Source organism: Thalassophryne amazonica, chromosome 10, assembly GCF_902500255.1.
Source record: "Thalassophryne amazonica chromosome 10, fThaAma1.1, whole genome shotgun sequence".
In the NCBI taxonomy this organism is placed as follows: Eukaryota; Metazoa; Chordata; class Actinopteri; order Batrachoidiformes; family Batrachoididae; genus Thalassophryne; species Thalassophryne amazonica.
Genome location: NC_047112.1, coordinates 44,090,982 through 44,096,981, shown reverse-complemented (window position 1 = coordinate 44,096,981; position 6,000 = coordinate 44,090,982). Strand labels below are relative to the sequence as shown.

The 6,000-nt window shown below is 42.9% G+C and overlaps 1 protein-coding gene across 1 annotated transcript in view; it reads left to right on the top strand.

The window, feature by feature from the left end:
• The first annotated feature begins 3,365 nt into the window (after positions 1–3,365).
• The window catches only part of adgrl2a (adhesion G protein-coupled receptor L2a), a 323,047-nt gene continuing 320,412 nt past the window's right edge, over positions 3,366–6,000 (top strand). Inside the window, 1 exon segment of the mRNA XM_034179941.1 lies at positions 3,366–3,907. The gene's annotated coding sequence lies outside the window, so the exon portion shown is untranslated.

The window sequence follows — 6,000 nt, the reverse complement described above, 5'->3', positions numbered from 1 at the left end:
CGATGTGTCTCACACGTTTAGAAAAAATTTTGATCAAACAAAGCGCCAGTCTCTCAGCAACTTCTCAGACAAAGGAATTCTGATGAGGGGCTGGACGACTCCTCCCACAAGGAGTGCTCACAGGCGAATGACGTCACCGACAGGCGTGGAAAAACTCACGCATGCGCACGAGGGTTCATGCATGTCTGACGTAAAAACATATGAATGAAATCCATATAGTTTTTGAAAAAAATAAAAGGACCTATACTTTATGGACAGCCCTCGTAGAATGGCTATGGTGGATAGTGACCCCACTGAGTCTGGTCTGCTTGAGGTTTCTTCCTGTATTAAAATAAACAACACTGGCCTTAGTGGCCACTAGGACCCGGCAATTGGTAATAAGTCATAACAAGCACAATAGGCCTGTCTGACTATAATTATTATTTTTGTTATGGTTCATTTTGCATGTTTGATTTGCTGAAATTACTCCAGAATGAAGTTCTTCATGTTAATCAAGCAGAATACAAAGTTTTGCTGCACCACTCAACCACTCTGCCACTGTCACTAATGTGCTTGCTCATGGTTGGGTAAGGTATTGCCAGAGGTCACTAACCTTGATCCTGGAGCAAACCTGCTCTGGATGGTTCCCATATGCACTTACTGCAGCCACCGCTGATGACTCGAGTATGGTACTTCCTAGCTCTTGACTGGTTGAGCACACTTCAGTTAGCTGTAGGTAGAGCAGGGAGAGGTGAAAAACATGCAGGCAGGTGATCTCCAGGAGCAGGGCTAGTGACACTTCACCTTACTCACTGTCTGTAGCTCTTTGAGCTGACTTAAATGGGTTGTTTGTTTGTTTTGGCAGTGGTGGAAAAAATCCAACTTCATTGAGTTGAAGTCTTACCACACTGTTAAACCAAACACTCCATTTTAATACAATAATTAAGTTAATGTAACTCAAACTTTGAAAAAAGTTATAGTCACTCATTTCCTTTAATTAAACTAACTCAAAAAATGAATTGTTGTCATAGCAACTCAGTTCCTTTAAGTGCATTTAAAGTTTTTGGGCATTTTAACTGTTGGTGATGTATTTCCAGTGCATTCCATTCACTCATTTTAATTGAGTTTATGTAATGGAGGCCAGCAGGTGTTGCTGTGCAGATGAAGTTAGTAAACCTCACTTCTAACAGCTCGAAAGAATTCTCTGGTCACAAGGCCAGAGCCCTGGGTTTTAGCCTTCTGCTTAGAGAGTCTGACTTCCATGCCAGAGATCGTGAGTTCGCATCCCGAGGCCCGCGAATGGGCGGAGTCATAACAACACAACACAGAGTCAACAAGTAAACCAAAGAATGCATCAAAAAAATCTAATCCAAAATGTAATGCAAATTTTTAGGCAGATATTGTCACTTTTTTTATGCATTAACAAACTAGATTTACATAAGTTTAATTAACTATAAACTGTTAAGTTACTATAACTTTAACAGTTAAATTTTTGAAAGTTATTATATTTAAGTTGGCAAACTTAAATGGTTTAAGGCAATCGGTTTCCTCAAATGGTTTGAGTTGAACTAACCCACCGAGTTTTACAGTGGACATATTTGTTCCATCCACCCTGTGAAATCAGCTGAATCTAGTTAGTGCAACTTTTCAAGCAGGTAGTTGAGTTAATTAGTGAAATCACCCGTTTTAGGTGATTTGATAAAAGCAATACGTGGGAGGACTTTTACTCACTCAACCTGTGGTTTTACACTTCTGTGTGTTGCTGTATAAATAAAGTGACTTGAACTTGAGTTTGTTTTTGGAGAGATCATCTGAAACTGCCTTTGTGTTGTCAGAACAACTTCAAAGTTATCAAGATTGTTTTTTTTTAAATAGGTTTCTAACTTGGTAAAAGATATTGAAAAAAAAAGTGCTCATAAACTTTGTTTGATTGGAATTGTTTGAGTATTTGAAATTCACCTTGTTGTTGACACAGTTATGTTAAAAAAAAATAATAATAACCTTAGCAGCATTTTTCACCAAAGTGCTTTGGTGCCTATACATCTTTTTTTTTTTTTTTTTTTCTGCTGTATAATGTGGTGTTAATTCACACTTGACGAGTTCTGTGTTGCCTGTGATTAATGTGTTCACCTGTTTTGCACTGCATGGGAGCATTTTACTGTTCAGGCTCACTGAGAAGACAAGCACCATCAGTCTAATGCCCTCTGTTGACAATCTGAGGAAGCAAACTGAAATCAACTCATGCAAAATACCACTTTACGCCATTTAAAACAACCATCAAGACACCACATATGTTTTTAGTCTTCCCTTATAAATAAACATACTTTCTCCAGATGTGGATGCCCATCATTGGGTGACCTTTTATTACATCTGTTTTCTCTTCTTTTTTTTTTTGGTCTCTGCGCAAAAATGGCTGTATTATTATGTAAAATTATGCTTATGAAAACACAAGTCTGCCCCTGTGCTGCGTTCACCTTCACCTGGTGAGCATGACTCAACTTCACATTTCCCCACAGTGGGATTTTTTTTATTATTATTATTATTGAAGCCAGGTGGACACCGGCGTCCTCCCTGATAATGTTTCTGCACAGAATTCCTCACCGAAAACCTTTGTAACCTATATGCCTACTTCTTTAAACTATTTTTGCAATTGTTAATGTTGTATTCTGATGGACAATAAAGGTTGCATTCAGATGGGAATTGGCTGACCTGCAAAATGTATATGCATATATTCATGTATTCACATAACACAGAATTTCTAGGACATTTGAGAAGAAATGTCCCAGAAAACACCAGGTGTACTGTTAATTATCTGTATTGCACCTCAGCTATAGATCACCAACAATATGCTACTTATATGGGGGATCAGTGGGGGTCAAAACCACAGCGGCCTGACAAGATTCTCCACAATAGTGCCATAAATCATGTAGGAGGAAGGAGAAAAAAAATTCTGACAGAGCTGAGGAGAGATTCTCAGTTAAACTGGTTTGACACCGCCGGCTCCACTGGTGACCAGTGCTTCTGGGGCCAAAGTGTGCTATCCTGTGGGGCCAGTTGGACTGAGTGAGCTCCTTTTGGTGCTTGGTAGTATTAAAGTAGAAGAAGTCTTCTGTCTTTGGCTGAAAGGCTGGACTGCCTACAGTGACAGGTAATGGGCCCCTAATGCCCAAAAGGCAATGATGCATATCAAAGTAGAAACAAGGAGCCAACATAAGGGCAGATATTGTGATAGCCTCCTTCCTTTTGTGCAATTTTAGGTGAATCCCCCTGCAACCGGACTTGATGTGAGTTGAGTCTGTGAGTCCAGGCTCTGTGCGGATTGAGGAATCCATGTCAGGTTTTGGTGCAGCCCTCCTCTCAGACTGCTCCTGCAGACGGCAGCCTGCTCCTCCACCTCCAGTGCGCTGGCGCTGTTTACTGGAAGCCGCGCTGCTTCTTCCACCAAGTGTCTCCACGCTGAGAGCGGGATCTTTTCCAGAGGAGAGCCGCTGAAAGTTCACATCATCACTGAGAGGAGCACCGGGAGAGCACATCGGCACAGACACCTCCTCTCCCCCACCCCCGCCCTGTGCGCGCGTCCTTTCCATTCACTGTTTTGCGTCGCTCCTCTCCACCGTTTGTTGGTGCCGCTCCGGAGCAAAGGCGCACGGGAGAATAGATGATCCGCACAGAGGTGACTGAGCCGGTTATGTTTTTGGACTGAGCGCAGCAGAAGCAACACATTGCCATGGAAGTGCGCGTCCGGCGCAGGGAGACGCGCGGGCTGAGAGGGAGACCTGCCGCACGATGAGCGCCCTCCGTCCCAGATAAGGGGAGCATGCCTTCAAACCTGCACCATCTTCGAGTTTTTCCACGAGCTGACACTTTTACACTCCACGTTTCATCCACGCCGACTGAGCCCGTGTGGCTGCACTGCTTCTCATGAAAGGTAAGATTTTTTTCCCCCCCACCTCTACTTTTACGCACGAATCTATCCAACAAGTTCACGCAGAGTGGAGCCATCCTTCTGTCCTCGCTCACTGACTTTTGTTTTGCGCTTGTTTTACGCAAAGTTGGGGGAAGATGTGATTGTGATTAAGTCTAAAAAGTGTGCACTGATATATACATTTTTTTAATACCCAAGAAGGACCTTGGCAAATTGGCAAAAAATGGTTAATCAAAACGTAACCAGATGTTTGGCTGAATGGAAACTATTAAACGTGGGGGAGCGACGCGTTTCTATGAACCCGGGCGTGTAAAGCACCGTTTAATTGGAATTTATGCTTCCAAAGTTGAGGTGGTGTTGGCAGTGCTGGTCACCAAGCTTTAAATCCACTGATGGGTCTTGTTGCTTGGATTTATGCTGAAGCTTTGACCTGGGAAGAAATGTGAGTGTATGCGGGAGCTAATCCATTTTAATTGGGGCTATAGGCTGTTGGTCCAAAGAAAGAAGTCAGTCAAGCCTCGCCTACAGTGCAATAACTTTGACTGAACCCGTGATGCATTCAGAGGACATAAAAACGGTGCGGAAATGTGCGTAAAGTAGCCGCTGTTTCGCGCGCACCCAGTTGGAGCAGAGTGGTGGTACAATTAGATTATTTTACTGCACGTGTATTATTTAGGCCCGCCGATTCCAAATAGTGTGTCAAAGTGTGCAGGTGCGCACAACACGCGGTGCGCTCTGCGTCTCCTCCTGGCGCACAGCGGCCGGCGACGCATGTGAGGCTGTGGAGCGCACCATCATCGATCAGTGCGCGATTGTGTCAGATTGAGAAAGTCAACCAGAATGCTGTTGGTTGAAAACCGCCCGTACTTCTACGTACTGTACATCTGGAGTTGAGTCAGGAAGGGCATCGTGCGTAAATCCCGTGCCACACCATCCGCCTGAACGACTCCGAGATAAAAGGGAATAAAAAGTGGGAGCAGCAAAAAAGATTACAAGGTCTAGTGCAATCAGGGTTTTGTATGTGGTTTTAGCAATTCCTGCATGGATTACAGTCCTTGAATGGAGGTGATGTGTAAAACGGCGCTCAACATGAAAACATTCATGAGTTACTGTCAAATATTTGTGCTTATTTTTATAATGAAACCCACCTTTCAGTATTCTTCACTTATCAGAAAACGAAAGTGTCGCTGGACATAAGGCGGCTTATTTGTGAATCTGCTGCACAAGTTTGAAGGCATTTGTGTGACAAATGGGCTTATACTCCTATTTTTGCTTCTCTGAACCTCATGCATCAAAGTGGTGGGTACAAATTCCAGCTGTTTGGAAGAAGCAGATTTGCATATCAAAGTGGACACACAATGGAATGTTTCCTGCCACTGCTTTTTGTGTTTTTCGTCATAAGCTGGTAAATCTGGAAGAGGTTCATATCTCCTCCACCAGAGAATGTGTGACATCTTCTCTTGAATTTGTGCAATACAATGAGAGAAGGATGCCAAACTCTCAGAACATGGGACAAAGTGTCTTTTTTTATGAATTAATTCTTTATTTTTGTAAAAATGAATAAAATAAAATAAAATGTGTTGAGCTTGTCATAGAAATCAAACTGTGAATCCTACAAGTCTTGCATTTGGGACTTTTTTTTTTTTTGTTCTTTCTCCCAGCTCATTTTTGCAGCCTTGTTTCAGTGCAAGTGTGTCCGGTTTCAAAGCGGGTGCTGCTCTTGATCTGTCAGAGCACAAGATTGCCTCTGTGTTCATCTCTGCTCACAGATCAATAAAGCCCAGCGCTCTTCTATATGGGTTTGAGACAAGTGCCTCTATATCACTCCATTCTCGAGTCTGGATCACACCCTCGCAGCATGCTACAGTCTTTACGCCACCAAGTGTGAATGGGCGAGTGGCGGCAAACGCCTCAAGATTTGTTACAATGCTGCTTCGTTTTGTCCATTTTTATTTTTTTTTACACATGGGGCACGTGATCTTTGGGTACTGGACTTGTGTGACAAACAGATCACAGTTTAGCTTTCATAACCTCTCCAGTGTTTTAAATTTTTTTTAAACCGACAACAGCTGACTCAGGCAGTTGCACCTTTGGTT